Source organism: Corvus moneduloides, chromosome 4 (genome assembly GCF_009650955.1).
Source record: "Corvus moneduloides isolate bCorMon1 chromosome 4, bCorMon1.pri, whole genome shotgun sequence".
Taxonomy (NCBI): Eukaryota; Metazoa; Chordata; class Aves; order Passeriformes; family Corvidae; genus Corvus; species Corvus moneduloides.
In genome coordinates this window covers 58,383,156-58,403,778 of record NC_045479.1, presented here as the reverse complement: position 1 = coordinate 58,403,778, position 20,623 = coordinate 58,383,156, and the positions used below count along the sequence as shown (strand labels likewise).

The 20,623-nt window shown below is 38.8% G+C and overlaps 1 long non-coding RNA gene across 7 annotated transcripts in view; it reads right to left on the bottom strand.

The window, feature by feature from the left end:
• LOC116442818 overlaps positions 1–19,712 on the bottom strand; it is a 114,617-nt gene extending 94,905 nt beyond the window's left edge. For 4 of the 7 annotated variants that reach the window (XR_004239656.1, XR_004239657.1, XR_004239654.1 and 1 more), the window contains exons 1-2: positions 19,251–19,712; positions 15,528–15,692 (exon numbers count right to left, since the gene is read on the bottom strand). This is a non-coding gene — a long non-coding RNA (uncharacterized LOC116442818). Of the gene's footprint in view, positions 1–1,907; positions 10,133–15,527; positions 15,693–19,250 lie in introns of those variants that run through there. The other 3 variants (XR_004239650.1, XR_004239653.1, XR_004239652.1) reach the window with 2 other exon arrangements.
• Between the last annotated feature and the right edge of the window lie 911 nt (positions 19,713–20,623).

Genomic DNA, 20,623 nt, shown 5'->3' with positions numbered 1-20,623 from the left:
TCTTCCTATTAATAGTTTAAGCTCAGGCCCTTTAACTAGATCATCAGCTTTTTGAACTTGGCTTTAGCTTGGAGAGAACTCAACCATTTCACAAAGCTGAGTTTTCAATCAAACCATTCTTATTTCGAAACTCAGCTTCAATCTGGAGAAAAAGAATAACGTTTAATTACATACTTCAGTGCACTTCAGAATAGAAATAGGCTTTTGTTAATCACCACAGCAAGCTCTCAAACACCGCTGAGACTCATGATCATCATTTTAAGATGAACTAAATCCATGATAACAGGGAAGTGTCTAAATAGAGAAAGCAGAAACCTGAATTCTGCTTTGGATAATATAATGTTGGTCGAAAAAAAACAAAATACCAAGCATCAAAAATTTGGGAGCTTCATTCATTGTTTGCAGTATATTTTAGTACTCAGGTTGTGAACTATATACAATCATGTTTGCTTTCCTTTTCAGAAGAAATACCTAGTCCAAAATAATATCTCTTTAAATGAATTCTTAAGATAGTAGCATCAAATCTTTATTTCTTAAAAATCATAGTAATGGTTGTTGGATTTGTTTGTACAGAGTTTAAATAAATCTCAGAGTACGTTTAGAAGATATTTTTTAAAAACAAATTGACAAGCAGTGAGCTTTTTGGAGCATGATGTTAGTTTGTTATTCCTTACAGGAGCATGCTTCAAAATGAACAGAGTCTGGGCTCGAAATTCCTAAACAAAATTGAGTTGTTTGACATCTGAGATCCCAGCAATGACTAGCTGTGAGAAAGTGTTTGAAGTGTAGTTTACATATACCAGGAAAAGACTCAACTAAAACAGAGATTTGCAAGGAGGAGCAGCAAGCAAGGTTAGCAGCATTTAAATGTCTGTTAATAGTTTGTCAGAATCATTGTGTACATTATTCTGTGTGAGTAAAAAAATACACAACATAAGAAGACTGTTGAGCACTGAATGAAACTTCAAAGTCTCGTCTGTTAAAGCAGGAGAAAGTCCAAAATCTGACAGAGAGGACTGACAGATATAAGAAAATCCATGATATACATATTAGAATGCAGAATATGGAGATAAGATCCAGGAAACAGTAGCATTTGCTGTTGTTCCTGAAGTGAAAAATAACATTTACATTGCCTTACTAAGTAATAAATATCTCTTATAGTTCATTGTAATAGCAATCTTTTACAACTTTAAAAAAAAAGTAAAATCAAAGACATGGTTTTACTGCACTTTACTGTAATTTTTCATGGGAGGAAAAAAGCCACACACAAACCTTCAGATTATAAGCTGTTCCAGGCAAGGGTTACTCTTCAAGCATGCAGCTGAGACTGGGACTGCTATTTCTTGGCTGGCTCTAAGTTGCCCCTTGCTCAGGACATCGTAACGCTGGAGTAGGTTTGTAAGCTCCAAGGAGCCAAGGGAGAGAAATAGTTTGCTAACCAAAGTAGGTACCCATAGACCCTGAGCAGGGTTTACTTCTCTCCACTGTCTACTTACACAGTCTAGACTGCTGATTTAGGTGGTTTGGATTATCCTGCTGAGGCCCACTAACGACACTTTAAGTGTTGCTTTGGTGAAATGAAGTTCCTAACGTAGTCTGAATACTGCAGACAGGCACAGCTCACAAACTTTTCTGGATCTGCACCCAAAAGCCTCATCAAAAACTGTGGAAGAACCTTAGTATTGATAGTGAGCTGAATGAAAGAGTCCCGTACACCTAGCTGAAATTGCTGCCTTCCTATATCTGTCAGCAAAAGTCTGAAGTAAAACTGGGGTCTCTGAGTGCTGTATCCACATGTAAATAAATCAGCACACGTCTGTAGAATTAAGCTGTGATTTATTTAGTTCAGTTTCCTATTCATGCTTAATATTTTGATCATAAATCTTTCAGATGACAAAGAAAATTACCCATAAATTCCTCTGGGGAGGATGGTCCATTATCATTGCTTGCAGGACCTCCCACTAGAGAGACAAACCAAATGAAGCCACAAAGAATATGCAATCAAGCAAACATTGTGTGGGAACTGTGAGGCAGCAGGGAAATTTAAATATATATTCCTAAGGAAGAAAGAACAACAATAATCAGCACATGCACACACACATCAAAACAAAGCATCAGCAGAACTGGCTTTAAAACTACTAGAATAATTTTAGAGCTATTTTGGCAGAGCTAAAGATGCACAAAATTATAAAGAGTTCTAATGTGAATGTAGCGCGATCAGAGTGGAATAAAATCTTCTCAATTTATGCATTGTCTCACAAACTGGTTTAGAAAAAGCACAATCTATATCTATGTCTAACTTCACATGCCAAAATGTAGAGAAACTACTCTCAGCTTGGAGAGTCACAGACCTGAAAATCTGCAAAAGTTAAAATAGTTTACTCACTTTGTATGCCTACAACCAGTGAACTGACAGGGATGTTACTGGGATCTTTAAAAGGTGTATTGGAAGATGAGAAAGAGAAATATGGTGTAGGATTCAGGTCTGATTCAAACATCTACTTCTAGCCAATCATGATGGAAAGGTTCTGCAAATGAACCAGGGGTCTAAGCTCCAGTACAGGCAGAGACAATGAAGTCAACAAAGCCAAGGAATCATGGAGAATAATTCAACTCATCCTAAGGAATGCAGATAGCCATGGTCAGCTCTAGGCTACACTGATTGTTAAGGATACCAGGGAGGATAAGAAGAGCTTAAACTTTTAAGCCATAGACATGTGGAGTCTTCCATTTAGATATCATTACCTGTGAGCCGATTCCCTGTCAAAGTGTCTCCTAAGCCAAATACTTACATTCCAGATTCTGTTAATCCTGAAAGGAATTGACTCTGTATCTACTATATTCAAAACCACAGGCAGGAAAAACAAGCAAGGTCTGCAATTGTGGGATTGAATCAGAATTGTGGGATGGATCAGTCTTATTTTACACTTCAGGAGCCCCCAATTGCTTTGTGAGAGTGATAATCGCATGGAGTAAAGAACTACGAAAACTAGCCTCAAAGGACTTTGCAATCAGCTCCCACCTGAATACAATGTGCTTATCAAATACATTCATGTCTGTGGATGCCATCAGCTCCTCAGCCTGCAGAACGGGAATGTGCATCTTTGCATCTGTGGCTGCAGGCACGGGAGGCACAGTTGCTATGCAAAGCCTTAGACAAATTGTTCGATCAATAATTTCAACAAGGTGTGGGGGGAAGTGAGATGAGAAGGAGGAAAACCAACCTTCTTTATTTTAAGACTGTTTGGAGATAACTGAGAAGTAGAACAGAACAAATATTTTCAGCTAAAATATACACGAGCCTGAAAATGCAAACTGAACAAAGCTAGCATTCTCTGAAGTTAATTGAGGTCAACTGGGTAGCCAAAAGTGAAGGGGTTTTTTTTTAGATAAAAACTTTTTGAATTTTCATCTTGAAATTTCCTTCAACTTTATGGCCATAAGATTATTATTTTTCCTGAAATGAATTTTTGTGAAAATTATTATCCAGTACAAACTGTGTAAAACTTATTTAATTTGCTGAATGCATTTTTTTTAGGACAGGCAGAAAATGTAAAACATAATTCTAGTTCTGCTGAAGAGCATAGTAAAACTTTAATTGATATTAACAGGTTCCACTGACTGATTGGAAGAATTAACAAACAACAAAAAAATGCTCCTTGTGATCCTATAATCATATTAAATTACTGAAAAATGTATCAAAACTTAAAGAAAAAAATCTTGAGAAAACAATATAACTTGTATCAGCATTCAGCCCCATTTCAACAAAATTTTACTTCAAAATGAGGGGAACTAAATCACTCCTAAATAAATTCACTCTATTAAGGTCTTTATAAATAAATTAGGAACAATTATTTTTAGAGAAGTACCAGTATATCAGTAAAATTTTCAGAAGAAAAGCATGGAATAAATCAGTATTACATTCTTAGTTTTAGGTTTGTAAGGTACACTTACTTCAGTAAGAAAGAGATATTCCATTTGAACTTTATATTTAATTTCACTTCTATATTAGAACTTGATATTTTTTGTTATAGGGCTTTTATCGCATGGGAACGCAAAGACATGGAAATGAAATGCAGTAATGTTTAAGTATCTATTTTTTTTTCAAGTTTCTCTGCATTAAGAAATATCTACACTTTCATTTTTCAATCCAAATAATAAAAATAAATTTTACAGTGTCAGAATTTCCTGTGGGATGGAAAAAAAGTTTTTGAACTAATTATAGTAATAAGAATGTAAAGACATTTTATTCATTCTCCATGTTCCCACGACTCTAAAAATATATCTGTTTATTTGAAACTGTTGAATGCTTCATTAAAATGACATCAATAAAAAATCTATAGTTGAGATATCTTTTTTATTCTTCTAACATTGAACAAATGAAGGAACCAAGAACAGTTATATATCCAGTGATGTTAACCTCTTTGGATGGAAGATAGATTTCCTAACAGTTATTGAATTCTTTACATAGCTATTGAAATTTTCTGCCCTTTCCATTGGAAAATGTCATTTTAAGTGTTCTTACTGACAGCATGTGTTAGAAAACACAAGTGATATAGCATGGACTATCTTGATTTAGCTGCTTCAGAGTACAGGAAAATTGTTGTTCTAGATTCTTTTGTAGCCACACTGTTTATTTTAATAATACTATTTTCCAGATAGGAAATCTTGTAATTTTATTTCACAACAACCTAGTGACAGGAAAGTCTTATTCAAATTTGGTGTACTTGATGTTTCTGAGAAAATATATTTGCATGCCGTATCTATGATGTTTAGAAGGTTAGTATTACCAGAGTCTGACTGTGTCATACTGTTGGTGCATTTTCATTTTATATACAGGTATATTGCCTGTATTGCAATAAAGTGGCAAGAGTATGTGCTCTGAATTACATTGATCGACTATATTCACTCAGTTATATTGAAAAAAAAAAAAAAGAACCTGGAATTTGAGATCAATAACCTTTAACCATCACCAGAAAACAAAGCAGTAAGTTCTATATTGCATAATTTTCTATTGAATTAAGATAGTCACTATCATTCTCTTGCACCTCAAAGGGTGTGAAAGATGAGATAAAGGAACTAAAACTTCCATAAAACACATATTCTCCCCAGAATATGGAACCAAATTGAAGATATTCAGGTTTTGTGATAAAACCTTTTGCTCTTAATCAGGGCCATAAATTACTCCAAAAAAATTCAGAACTGCTGAGTGTGATACAGAATTTTACATGGAGAATAAATCCAGCCTATCCAAATGATCTGAAAGAGGCAAAGAGGTTCTTAGTGTAGGTGGAAAGAATTCTGCTTATAACACTAAATATACATGAACATTTCTGAACTAGAAAACACTGTGAAACAAAAAAGGTTCTGTGACAGACTTGCAGTTTTCAAGATTGAGCTGTGAAAGATTCATATTTAATTTCAAAGTTAAAACTAATAAAATTCTGAAACACACTTTAAGTAAAATATGTAGAAAAGTGCAAGAATAACAGCTCACATTAAAACCACATTTCTTTATTATCTGACTTGATTTGCTCAAGAAAAGCTGGTTTTCTTGCTCACTTTAATATAATAATTTTGATAGATTAAAATTGTGAAGCTGTTGGATCCCTCTCATATATTTGATCAGTGTAATTATATCATTTATTCCAAAATTTGTTATTTGTCTGTAACAAGATTAAAGCACCTGCTGTTACAAGCTTTTCTTTCCAATTACACTGATGGGAAGTTCATATTTTTTAGCTACTCAACACAACTCTGTTTAAAACAGAAAATACAAAATACCTAACTGACGTCTGGGAATGCCACTATGATCTGATTAATAAATTAATTGTGTTGTGATGTCATTACAGACATATAACAAAAGTCTTCGAAAGAGGCATTACCACACACACAAATTGAGCACAAATCTGTAGAAGCAAAAAACTTTGGGGAGTTACTCTGGCAGTTCTGCCATTGATGAAGCTTTAGGTAAAAACACTCAGACATAGCTCTATAAAAACACATCATTAATTTCTGAACTCTTGATTACTGAGTACTTTAAGTGGGAAAAAAATGAAAATTATATACTTATCAGTTCACATTAGAAAGCTAAGTTGGGTTGGGTTTTGGGTTGTTTTTTGGGTTTTTGGGGAAGTTTTTTCGAACATACAATTGATTCAACTGTTTATAATGGTTAAGGAATGTGCTGATGTCAAAAGGTGTCCAAAAATGTCTTATGCATTGGACCTTTGAAATCTGAGCAATGATGCTTGGTTTTGGAGGTAGTAGATACACTCGCAATTTGGAATTGGTAGAAAATTCCGGCAATGTTCTATTCATTCTCCATATATACTCTAAGTGCTGTCACAGATCTTAGCTAAGAACAAAAAAAGCCATGTTTGTAAAAATAAAAGATTTGGTATTTTTGGTGTGAAACAGCCTTTAGGCATTGTCATTCTCAAAATCAAGCAGATTAAAAAAATATATTTTCAAACTCATATAACAATCCCATATTCAGTCACATATAGATAGCAAATTGATACCTAAAGAACTCTCTCATGTGTTTACATCCTGCAAATATATAGTGGAAATTTTGCAGAACTTTTACCACAGAACTTTTTCTGCAAGTAGATTCATATTAAGAAAATTCCTACAGCCATCTCAACCCAAAATCTGTCTTTTCCCACACTGTTGGTTGGTGTGTCTTCATGCAACAGAGTTCTGCAACCGTAGGTTCTTACATATGAATAAAACCCTTCTCCCACATGCAAGGGAGCAAGACTTAAGTCCAATAGTTCTTAATAAAAGTAGTGAAACCATTACTATACAGAAATCAAGGATAATTTTTATTCGATATTCACAAAAGCGTAGTTTTGTCTGAGCCACTTGTGTCTGCCTTCTGTGACTCAAAGGCAGCCATTGAACAAAATTCAGAATAAAGGCAGCATGCTCTGTGCCTCCTGTATTCAAGAGTTAGAATTCTAGAGGACAGAAAAGGAGAAAAGAGTATCCTAATGCCTCAGTGATCTTGAAAACACAGGGCAGGGAACTGAACCTTCAACAAGTGTATGAAATATGTGACAGGTCTGCAGCAATGATATATTGGGTAGGATGTGTTCACCTCAATATTCCAGGATAAATTATTACCTGGATGATTAGCCATTACTGGCAGAAAGAACTTATGATCTGTAACATTGCTACAGCTGAAAACATAAGGAGTGAGAGTAAATATGGATGTTAATTTATTATAATTTCAAAGCCATATGTACACTTTCCCTTCTAAAGTAGAGAATTAGAATACAGCAGTGCTGTACTAAATATTACAAAAACAAGTTTTGTAACAGAAATACAAAAAAAAATCAACTGGAATTATTTTAACATAAAGAGTTCTGCAGACACATCTTAATATCTATTACAGTTTTCAGCTAAACATTTAAAAATGGATTTCCATTAAAATACTCAGCAGAAACATTACTGTACTCTTGAATAAACTGTTTCTTGTGATCTTTTCCTGACTTTCATCTACTAATTGTGGACTCATTCCTCAAAATAGTAATAATACTGGCCTTGTCAAAGTATTGTTCCTAAGCAATCGAACATAAAGATACATGCAATTATTCTTTGCCTTCCCAACTATTTCAGCTCTGCAGGGAAGGACACAGTGTTGTTGTCAGCAGGTGTAATTATTACACATTCTGCTTCGCAAGGTGCATAATGGTAACCTATGATAAGCGAAACTTATAAAGTATCAGCAACCAAAAGGGTTAACCTATGCTAATGTACATCTTATGTGCTCCAAAAATCAAAATAGAAATGTCGAGGGCAGTTTGAACAAGTATAAGACAATGAGACAATTGTTTCCATCTATATTGTTTTGTTGACATTCAGTAATAGAAATGCTTGTCTCTCCTCTCCTCTCCTGAATAAGATTTGTTATGTTGTTACATAATAGTTACATTGACAAAAAGAGTATTACAGAAGGGACATTACACCATCCTCTGACATCTGAAATAGTGGCTTTTCTCAAGAAATATTGACCATATGTTCCCATATAAAAGCTAATGGTCGGGTTGGAATTGCAGAGACGAAAGTAAATAGGGGTTTTTTTCAACTTCCTGTCCTCCTTTTAAATTTCATCTTTAGTTACAACTGGATATAGCTTGGGGTATGGGGTACAATAAATATGGCTGCTTCACCTGATAGTTACATGTCTCTTCAGAGCACCTTTTTCCTTTGAAGTACATTTCAGTTTTCTAAAACAAATTTGGGAATGGTCAGGAAATAGTATAATAGCAGTAATGATATCTATGATAATCCATTATAACACAGTGTCTGTGATAATTTCTTCTGGACTCGGAGGAGGAACAAGCACCACGTAAGTACCATAGTCACTGAAATCGACTGTATTAGTCAGCCGTTTAACTAAACTGCTAATGACTGTTAGTGTTTAGGTGAAGACTATGAAACATGTTCGAGCTCTCTTCTCATTTGGAGAGAGATTTGAGAGCTAACTTGTCTAAACTAATAATCTGTACTCCCTCAGCTGTGTACCTGAAGAAATTGTGCATTGCTGGTGGATGGTTTACCCTGCTCCATAGCAGCATCTGAGAGGTGGGATGAGGAACACTGTGCCCCTTTCGCTTTCTATTCCTATCTTGCACAGGGAGCTTATGCAGTTATCTTAGACTAGTTGCCCTAGATTTGGATGACTGAAGCAATGTAAAATGTGTCCCATTCCTGATCAGCTTCTGTCAAAATATTTGCTCACATCCCTGGGGGATGCCAGGGAGGAACATGACAAACTAAAATTTTCTTTCTGTAGCAAAGGTACAATAGCAAACATTTTTAAAAGAAACATTTCTGAAAAGTTTTTATAAGGTTGCTTCTCTAACACTTGGGGGGAGGGAAGAACTGCATTCTTTTGCTATTAAGACCAAAGACAGTTTCTATCTGAAAAATTTTTGTGTCTGTATATATTGCCATGTACCTAAAATGACTATTTCACAAAAACCTACCTTTCCTATAATTTATAACTGGCAGAGAAACTTTCTCAGGCTCAGCAGAAAAAAACCCCACAAAGTTTAAATAGTTGTATACAGTGAGTTACTCACTCCAGAGGAAAGGTTCTTGTACAGGCCTATTGGACCACTGTTTGACTGGCTTTGATAATACAGGCAGTGCCCACACTGGAAATCCTAATAGCTATGTGGTATGTTGGACCAGCAAAACTGGTCTGTCATTCCCTTCCTCATCAGGACAGGGATAGAAAATATAGAGAAAGGCTCATGAGTTGAGATAAGGATAGAGAGAGATCAAGCACCAGTTGCCATCACAGTCAAAACCAGACTCAACTTGAGGGAAATTAATTTAACTTATTGCCAATTAAATCAGTATAGGGGAGTGAGAAATAAAACCTAAATCTTAAAACACTTTCCCCCATTCGTCCCTTCTTCCTCGGCTCATATACATTCCCTGTTTCTCTAATTCTTTCCCCAGAGTAGCACAGGAGGAGAGGGTATGGGGATTGTGATTAGTTCATCACACATTGCCTCTGATGGTCCTTTCTCCTCACACTCTTCCCCTGCTCCACCATGGGGTAACTCCCGCAAGAGACAATCCTTCATGAACGTCTCCAGGAGGAGTCCTTCCCATGGGCTGCAGTTCTTCATGAACTGCTGCAGCCTGGGTCCCTCCCATGGGGTGCAGTCCTCCAGGAACAGTCTGTTCCAGCAGGGGGGTTCCCCCACAAGGTCACAATTCCTGACAGCAAACCTGACCCATTGCGAGCTCCTCTGACCATGGGTCCACAGGTCCTGTCAAGAGCCTGCTCCAGCATGGGCTTCCCATAGGGTCACAGACTCTTTTGGATATTCACTTGCTCCAGTGTGGGGTCCTCCACAGGCTGCAGGGGGATCTCCATTCCACCATGTACCATGGGCTTCAGGGGCACAGCCTGTGTTACCAAGTTCTTTACCACAGACTGCAAGGGAATTCCAGCTCCAGCATCTAGAGCACTTCCTCCCCTCCTTCACTGACCTGGGTGCCTGCCAGACTGTTTCTCTGGCATATTCTCACTCATCTCTTCCAGCTGCTGTTGCACAGAAGTTTTTTTCCCTTTTAAAATACATTATCCCAGAGGTGCCTAACACTGTGTCTTGGGGTGACTGTGATGTGTATCCCATATCGCTGCCCTATGCCCAGAAATTAATTCTTGTGCCTTTCTATGCCTTTAAACTGAGCCTGAGAGGGGGAAGGAAAAACTGAGCAAAACTTTTTCAAAGCAGTTTGCAGCTTGTTCAAGGTCACACTTAGATAGCGATTTTTTCTTTTCAGCTGCGGCAGGAGAGCGAGAGGGAAGGGAAGCACCTGGCTTGCTTTTCTTTCCAGTCAGCTTTCAGCAGTTTTTTTTCCTCAGCTCCTTTTCCTTTGGAGAGTTGAACTTTTGTTTTCCTGGGACTTCATTGTTTTTTCCTTTTTTCTCTGCTGGATGGTTTCAACATCAGAATACATCGGGAGGACTTTCCACCAAGGCCTTGGCCCTGGAGGTGGGCCCACCACCCCTTCTGAGCTCCAAGGAGAGGGAGAGACCTACGGAAGGACACTGAAATTTTCCCAGGTTTCTCTCAGCAGAGTGAGAGGTTTTATTATTTAGCATCATTATGTTTTCCTGTGTGTTTGTTAAATAAATAGTTTTTATCTCTTTCACTTTCCTTCGAGGAAAATTTATTTTTTCCTGAACCTGGTGGGTGAGGGATGGTTGTAACCTGCCTTCTCTCAGAGGATATATTTCTGAATTTGGCCAAACCGGAACACACTGTTGCTGATTGTCACAGCCTTGGCTGAGACATAGAGGAAGCATCTAGCAGCTTCTCAGAGAAATCACTCCTGTAGCTCCTCCCTTGCTTTTCCACATAAAGCCAATACAAGCTCTTGAAAAAATACTGGCCTATTCAGCACACATTACTGTTTATTATCTACATTTGTTCTATATAATATATATATATTCTAATAACATTGATATTTTGCCAGACAGGAAGACATTTTGCTAAAGCCCTTTTGGTACAGGAGTGAGGTTCTGTAAGGCTTTGACAGAGCTGAAGAATCTGAGAGATTTAAGGTATCATTATGTGTGGGGTATGCCCAGCCCCTGCCCTGGAGGGATCTCTGCTGAGATAAGAAATTTCGCAATCGCCCAGCAGGACTCCCTGGAAAGGCAACCACTTTGGTCATGGCAAGGAAAGGTAGACCCACAATCCTTTGGGAGACACTATGCAGATCATTCTGTAACCCATTGGCCTGTTCCCATCCCAGATCCTCTGTAATCCATTGGTCCCTTGCTGATCCCCTGTAACCCTATAAAAGCAAACTCTCTGGGGCCCGTCCCAGAGAGGGTTCTCGTCCCTGGCTTCCCTTTGCCGGAGGGGACCCACAATAAAGCTACCTTCGTGCGGAACCAGCCACACGAGCCTTCTCATCTCTCTCTCTGGTCTGGCTTGGCCTAGAGGCTGCCCTGCAGAGCTGAGCTGGAATCACGAGCTGACAATCACTAAAGAGCTGACAGCCTCTGCAAGGGCCCCTCTGCCAGCAGCTGAGAGGAAGACACTGGGCCTCGGGAAGGCGATTCCTTTCGGGACCATCTCCCCAGACCGGTCACCTCTTCCTGGGTCAAAGCCGCTGACGCCCTTCACCAGCTGTAATAATTATGTCTTTTAAATTCTGAACAATTTTGGAGCTGAAAGGAGGTCTTGGTATAAACCAATGTCTTCTAGTGATCTTCATAGGCCATGATAATCTCATTGGACTGTTAGATGCAATATTAGGCTTCCTTAAAATTATTTAATCTATAGGCCCATATCAAGGAACATTTTTGTCTGGCCCCTGGTAACTGTGCTATGCATAAGGTAGCCCTTACATTGGCATTTGAAAGGAAGTTGTCTTCCACAGTTCTTCATGTACCCTGGGATGGCTCTTCAGATATTCCCAGTGACATGAAGGTGGGAGCAGTGACTTCAGTCAGGCCACAGAGAAGGACTACAGATTTCATCCATCCATCCATCCATCCATCCATCCATCCATCCATCCATCCATCACTCCATCCAATCATAGAATAGTTTAGGTTGGAAGGGGCCTAGTCCACATAGTCCAACCTTTACTGCAACAAGCAGGAACATGTTCAACTAGATCATCTATCTATCTATCCATTTATATACTAATTGAAGATTTTAGTATTTGAGATGAAATTAATCTAAATCTTTCAGCAGTAAAATAATAACATATTTGGAATATGTTCCAGATGCTCATTCCTTATGTACCTTGTGCAGGTATTTTAATTAGGACAAAAATCATCTGAGTTGAAATTTAAGATAAATTCCAGCTGCTGCTCTTGTTTAAATGACAAAATATAACTTTAAGAACTAATAAATTCTCTCTCTGCTGGACAACTATGATTCCTTTAGCAGACTGGCTAATAATGCAATACTGTTCTGAACTTGATAAGCTTTGTAGCAGATGGTAGAATGAGGGAGTTTTTTATGTGTTAGGGATCCTGAGCATTATATCATGACACAGGCAGGATTAGTTCCCAATGTGCTAATCAGAAATATGTGAAGCTTAATCTTTTTCTTATTTTAAAAGAAGACGAAGATAGTACCTTCTTTCCTGTGGATTCTGAAAATTATTGCTCAAAATGATTCCTTAGTTTTTAAAAATATATTTGCAGTTTTACCTAACATGCCTCCCAAAAGTGTTGCTTGTTTTTCATGTTCAGCCACCCTCTTGTGGAAGACTCTGACCCTAACTTTCAAAATAGCTTCTATGCTACACTTTTCAAGCTGAATGTTTTTGGCTATGCTGTTCAAGAGATGCTTGTATCTAATCTATGTGCTGTTGATATTGTGATTATTTTCTGTGTTCCAGGCAGCTACCACTTGGGAGGTCTTGTAAATGAGAGGGTTATTCTCTTGATATTTATTCACATAAATAGCTGAGATGTATCAATCTGCTCTAAAACAATTTAAGTGGTCAATAAGCAGGTTTTTCTGTTCAATTTGCAAGTACTGCAGGCAATTTGCTGCTCATCATCTGTTCTGATGGAAGAAATCAGACTTTAATCACACTTAGTGGTAACAGCCTTTAAAAGGCTCTCTTTTGTTGAGAATTTTCTTTTATGTAACTTCACACAATGCCATTTCATTTAGTACACTTTAATTATTATAATGGAGGGTAAAAGAGGGATATATGAAGTTTTAAAAATTAATACATCTCAGACTTTAAAAATGGGTCAGATTTCTATGTTGCACCTTGTGAGTAGGCTGAGAATTTTCTTAAAAGTAATCCTAACATTTATTCAGGTCTCTTCATTTTATTCAGAGTCTGCCAAAATGTTTTATTTGGAGTTTTATATTCTATTTAAAGTAGTGAATGATGTCTGATATACTCTGGGATTTTAAGACCTAAGGGACAGCAATTTCAGTGTCTCTATATAAGTGTCTGGATTTATTTTTGCTGCCCTAAGATAGTGTGCCTGCCTTCCAGCTGCTTCTCCATCACAAATCATTATTTTTGCAAACCAGAGGGATTCCTTGAGAACTCCTTGATTGCATCTGTGCAGTTTGGCTGTCTTCAGTCAGATTCTTCTCATAGCATATCTCTGCTTTTTTTCTGGTTTTCATGTTTCATGTTGCCCAGGATTTTATTCTTTTTTTCATTTTAATATCCAAGTTCCATCACTTTACATCACCAAGCTAAGTCATGGGGATTGTTCAGTGTCTAGCGGAACGATTGCAGAAATGAATTTTGTGGCAGACGAAAGCTACCATGTTCCATCAAGAGCACATTGCTTGTGTCAGTGGGAGCATTTTCTTCACCTCTACATGGAATTGACTGATTCTCTTCCTCAAGAGTCCTCATTACAAATATGTCAACCAATTCCATGGTTCCTTCCAACTCCAAAAAGCCAATATTTTTTATGAGTTTTATAACTATTGAAAGTAAAACTTGAGTTAATTCCTTCAACCAATTCCTTCAGTGAACTCTTGGCATCTCATCAGGGTCTTTCATTGACCTCGATGGGTGCTTAGTAGTTATACCTGGGTCTTTCTGTCAAGAATTACTTCTTTTAACTGAGTGAACATTTTTTACAATTCTCAGATATTTTCTTTATTTTTGTTCTCTGAAAAGTTGTGGGTCTTTTTATTTCTTCCTTTCATTTATTTGTCTGACTCCCCTGTTCTTCCATGCTTCAATTTTTAAAGGTTTTAGAGATAGCAATGAAAGCTTTTAAAATTTCATTTAGTGCATTTCAATATATATGTTTATGGTTAGCACTTCTGCATTTTTTCATCTTCTGTATATTAAATATTTAATATTTCATTTAGTTGTGTCCTTTGATATTGAATTTTTTTCCTACCTATCAAACAAATCTGCCTATAAACCACAATTGCCAAAGGTCAACATAGGTTCTTCTTAAATGGCTCTTCCTGAAGGTTTATCTTCATGAAATGAAAAATTTTTGAGCATATTTACACTAAACAGATCTTCATTTAGCACTAAAGAACTTGTTTAATGAATGAGGTTGTAGAAATATGAACCTGCAGGCCTTAGAATGCCTTTTACTTATTGGAACCTGTAAAAAAATTTAACTTTTTTTTTCTTGAGGCAAACCCTCAACTTCGTTAGTCTAAGCTTCCACTGTGTTTCTTTACCCCTGTTATTCATCTGTGAACATTTTTCAGGTCTTGCAGTGATTATGTAAGTCACGAGCACTCAGCTTTCATGTATAGCTTTCTAAATATTCATTAAGGTATTTATATCCAACCCAATGATATTATGTTATAATCTGAGTTGAGTTCATTTAATTTCTTCATGTGTAGAACTACTCTTTAGAACTGTAAGGTACAATTGAGGTCACAGATTTCCTTCTGTTGCTCTTTCATTACTGCTAAGCATGGGGTTGCATTAATTGAAACAAATTACAAGTTCTGCAAATTGTACAGCATGTTTCATGTATCATGTAGACAATTCAAATATCTGTGATGAAAACAGCTTCAGGTAAATACAAGCAAATTTGTTTTCCAGATACTATATTTCTATCAATCAGCTGTATTCACAGGTCTGCTTTGCTATATGAGAGAAAAAACATGTGCTCCCTCCTTCAGGGAGTCTTTGCTTGATTTATTTCTTGTTTTCTTGTTTCTCTAACCCTGTAATAAAAGTCATACAGAATGACGGTGGTGTCTACAGGTGCCCTTCAGGTGTGGAAAAACATAACGACTCTAGGTACAGATATGGGATTGTGAACAAAAGCAAGGGACTCAAAGAAAGTAAAGCGATTTCTACGAAAGACAGTTCTAAGAAATCCACAGCAGCTGGTTGAAAAATGTAGGAGTTAAAATTGTGTTTTCTATACTAACTATATAAAATAGCTTACAAGTCTTGGAGAGAGTTTTGTATCATACCCAATCTTTCTGTCTTTCCTGGATGTATTCTTTCAGACACCCAAATCAAATGGCTACATAGGAAGTGGGGCTGCTGTAAAACATGCTCACCTTCTTCAATAATTTTACAGTGGAAGGACAGAAAGTCCAGCACACTTCCACAGTCCAACTGTGTCTCAGCATGCAGGATGAAGTTAGAGCTGCTTTCAGTCTGTCTGAAGTACACCAATGCTGACCTTGTACCCAGACAGGACGCTGACCTCTGCCGAGCACACTCTGGGAAGACAGAAGTATTTGGTTCTAGTTCTATGACTTTTCAGCAGTACATTAGAGGTTTTTTTACTTCTTTCAGCTTAAAGAGATTTGACAAAGGGCCTTCATACAAGTGAAAGGCCTTTTTCATATTTAACTTTATTACTCAGAGTTGCACAAATTGCACAAAACAGCAGACCATATAACCTCTGATTACTTACTAGATATGTGGAGATTCCTACCAATAAACAAGTCTGTCTCAATCCCCTTTTCTATTTTCTTTCCTTCTCTGAGATTAAGATTTTATATTTATTCTCTTCATGGAGAAAATTAAGAAGTAAGATCTAACCTTATTTTTTTTTTCCATAGAATTCCAGAATAAGGTAATAGATTAAAGAGAGAACAAATCCTGAAATACTGTGGAAATAAACTTTGGTTAAGTTTAAGTGCTGACTTAAGATAGTATTTTAAGCACCACTCACATAAAAAAGAATTATTTGGGAAGGCATGCCATCAGTCAACTGTTGTATCTTAATAGCACACAGAGCTCTTTAATCCATTAGAAAAATTTGTCATGCTTGGAGTGAACAAGAAAATTTATTGGCACTACTGATGTCATTCCCCAGATTGGTGAAGATGTTAAAATATGCAGGGAATACAATTGCAAGGATTCTGTCTGGAAGTGAACTCTTATCTACTATGAGAACCTCAACTCATATTTGTTATGAGTAGTAACATTTGTGAAAAGTCACCTGTCCCAAACTAAAGCAGAACAATAACTCTAAGAACTTCTCATGTCCTGCCTTTGGGCTCTCAGAGTTATTTACCTACGGAGAATATCCATCACTCATTAAAATCTCCTATAATTCCTGGCCCTCTCCATTATGCTGATGTTTTTCTAGCCCCACAGTACGGGAACAGGGAGCATGGGGGAATTTTGGGAAGATGTGTGAGACTAAGAGATTGGGATTCAACAATTAAATTCTTAAGAAGATTAGAAGCAAAGAACAGAATCACCTATTTTCTCCTTTGTCATTCCTTATTTTACTGCTTTATTTGAATGGTTAGGCAAATTTGTTCTCATAACACAGGGTTTGGTGCTCAAAGCATGAGCTCTGGTGTGCCCCAGGTCAGAGACAGTCCAGCTGCACTACTTCTGCAGGTCGCTGAAGCGACTTTGGCATCAGGAAGGGTGCTGCTGGCTGAGCTAGCTAGCTGGCTTCTCGGCAAACACACCAAGAGCCGATGGCATCAACTCACGTTAGCTTGGAGACAAAGGAAGAGAGAGGCTGTTCTGGTCTAACAGGTTTATTGTAAGAAGTTTTGCAACCCGAACAAGCTGGAATCCGATGTGATGGGATGGGATGGAATGTGATGGGATGGGATACTGAGGCTTGTCCTCAGTTTTATAGGGAATTTGAAAACCCCGGTGAAAGGAGAAAACAACCAATGAGTTACAAGCCAGGGGGAGAATACAATTTAACAAGACCACGGGGGGGGGGGGGGGGGGGGGGGGGGGTGTGTGAACCGAGAGGCGGGAGTTGTAACAGAGAACCAAGGAACAACCGAGTAACCGGGAGTTTTCCCGAACCAGGGGAGGCGGCTTGTACCCGGGCACCGCCCAGGGGGTGCAGCTTTGGCTTCTGAGCCGCCCCTCGACCCGCCCTCTGAGTCTGCCTCTTCGGGAAACTCGATCCAGGGGATGGGCTGGGATTGATTGGCATCACGCTGCCCTAGCCCCACAGGGGGCTGGGTCACACCAACATTCTCATGCATATTATTTCTGTATTAATGATTTACAGATTTGATTGGAATAAGAATTAACTTCAGTTGTTTTCTTGCTTGGACTGTAAACAACAATGGATGAGTACAAATACTCAGCAGATTATATGAATGAAAGTATGCCAGGGGCTAAAGAGGGGACTTAGATTATTTGGATAGGGTTTTGGTGAAAATGAACCTAACAAAGAAACACAAAAGGAGTCTCTAAGCACAAGCACAGACAGAGCTGAATCTATTCTGTTCATGCTCTGAGCAAGCAGACAACCTCATCCTGGCCAGAAGCCACAGAGCTCCATAATGTTGTGTGTGAGGTCAGGTTTATTAGTCCAGGCTCAGTGATGCTCCATCACAGCCACATGGTTTTTGGATGGGAGCTGGAGGAAAGCCAGTCAGCTTGCAGGGTGGGCAGAATGAATTTGGACTGGCTGCATCTGTCTGTATAGATGTGCCAGATGCTTTGAAAAGGGTGGGTGTTCCAGTTTGGTCAAATTTAGAGATATATCCTCTGAGAGAAGGCAAAACCACCCCTCCCCCCACCAGGTTCGGGAAAAAATAAATTTTCCTCGAAGGAAAGTGAAAGAGATAAAAACTATTTATTTAACAAACACACGGGAAAAGGAAAATAATGCTAAACAATAAAATCTTTTGCTGTGAAGAAAAAACCTGGGAAAGTGTTAGAGTCCTCCCTTTGGTCTCCTCGGAGCTGGGGCTTGGTCCAGGGGCAGGCCCTCTGTGCTCAGTGGAAAGTCCTCCCAATGTGTTCTGATATTGAAGCAATCCACGGAAAAAAGGGAAAAATCCAAAATTCCAGGGAAGGAAAAAAATCCAACTCTCAGTCTCTCTCTGGAGAAGAAGAGAAAAAAAACTGAAAAAAACTGGCTGAAAGCTGGGTGGGAAGAAAAGTTGCTATCTCTGTGTGACCTTGGACGAGTTGCAAACTGCTTTGAAAAAGTTTTGCTCAGTTTTTTTCCTTCCCCTTCTCAGGCTCAGCTTAAAGACATAGAAAGGCACAAGAATTAATTTCTGGGCATAGGGCAGCGATATGGGATACACATCATAAAGTCACCCCAAGACAGTGGGTTTTGCATGCTGGAACAGGAACCGCATGAGGAAAGCATGGGTTGTTTGGTTTTGGTTTGGGTTTCATTTTGTTCTTTTTTTGGTTTCTTTTTCCCAAGTCTAGTTTCTTTGCTGAGGCGCAACACAGAGTTAAAAGGAAAACCTCCCTTAAAAACAAAAGACTCATAAAATACATAGCTGTAAACCCTCTCCTCTTCAAAACTCAGTGTATAATGCCTGAGGTGTTTATCAAAATTCTTCCAATAACAGAAAATTGACTTTTTTTTAATGTCGCAGTTTCTGAATGCTGCAGAAGACATTTAGCAAGAGCAGCAAAATACTCTTTTGAGAAAGAAAGAAGAAATACAATAGAACAACTCTAGTGCAGGGAATAGCTCTGACAGACCTGGTAGCACAGGAGATGCTGAGGAAACGTCCCTGTCTGACCACCCAGGAACCACTCTGGCAGTCCCACTCACACCCCCTGAGCTGGGACTGAGGCCCCTTGGCAGCTCACCTCCCACGCTCACACAGTCACACTAGGTCTCCTCAACTGGCCCAAACTCACCTTTCCCATAGCAGTGTCTCAGCTGTCTCGATCCTTAATTTAATCCTGGTGCAGTAACAAAAACCAGTTTGAGCTGGTGCCCCCGAGGAAGCAACTCGAACAAAGGAACCCCATGGCTTTTATACCCTCACAGATTAGTGTAAAAGTCCTGCTCAGTCTGATCCTCCACTCACCTGTCTGGGGCACAAGTCCCTGTGCCCTTTGGTATGCAAAGTGTCGGCAGTTCACCTCCTCTTGCCTGGGGCTCCGGACACCCAGAGTTCCCTCTGCAGCTCTCGCTTCAGCTTGCAAACCAAGCTACTTGCACTAAATGTATTCCTCAACAAAGAAGACATGGCAAGATGCCAAATACAGTAAGGAAAAGAGCATACATGCTGCTCCTTTGTATCCAAAATTAGTTGTCTCCTGCAGGAGAGTTAGTTGGTTAGGTAGCACAGGTGACTGATGGATTGCCCATTTAGGTTGGAGGATCCACCTGGATGTGAAGGAAAACAAGGGGCTGCAGGCTCTTTTTTGCCAGATAACACGGCAGTTTAGCTGGATATGACCTGTGTGCCAGTTTAGACAAATTTGGAGGAAAATATCCTCTGATAGAAGACAGGTTACAACCATCCCTCTCCTACCAGGTTCGGGAAAAAAATTTTCCTTGGAGGAAAGTGAAAGAGATAAAAACTATTTAACAAACACACAGGAAAAGGATAATAATTCTAAATAATAAAACCTCTTGCTGTGGAGAGAAACCTGGGAAGATTTCAGAGTCCTTCTGTAGGTGTGGTCTCTCTCCTCCTCCTCGGACCTGGGTCAGTGTGGGCCCACCTCCAGGGCCTCGGTGGAAAATTCTCCCGGTGTGTTCTGATGTTGAAACAGCCCAGAAGAGAAGGAGGGAAAAAACTGAAGTCCCAGGAAAACAAAGTTCAACTCTCAGTCTCCCTCTGGAGAAAAGGAGCCGAAAGCTGGGTGAAAAGCAAGCAGGGTGCTTCCTCTGCTCTTCTACCGCAGCAGCAGGACGCAGAGGAGTGTGTATCTGTGTCCTTGAACAACTGTTTTGAAAACTTCACTTGGTTTTTTCCCTCCCCCCTCTTGGGCTCAGTTTAAAGGCACAAAATTAATTTCTGGGCATAGAGCAGCAATAGGGGATACACATCATAAGACACCTGGAACTCCACCTCTGCCTTTCCCTCCTCTCTTACACACAGTAATGTGCATCAGGAAGCAGCTTTCTCATCATGCACACAGTGATGCATCACTAACTGGAATCTCATTTCACATACATGAAAATGGGAAAGAAAACTCATCTTTTGCTTATAGAGATCAATCTTGCCAAACAGCAAGAGACAATCAGCTCTGCTTTTTGAGTAATGCCATTCCATTTACATCTGTTAGAAGAAAAATTAGTGTAATTGTAGATAACCCATTCTGCTTCCAGAGATTGGCATGTCCCTATTAACAGTGGCAAAGGAGAGGACACATGCTTTGATAATAGCTGCATAGCTCCATGTCACCATGTACAGAGAAGGAACATGAAAACCCAGTGTGGTATCATGAT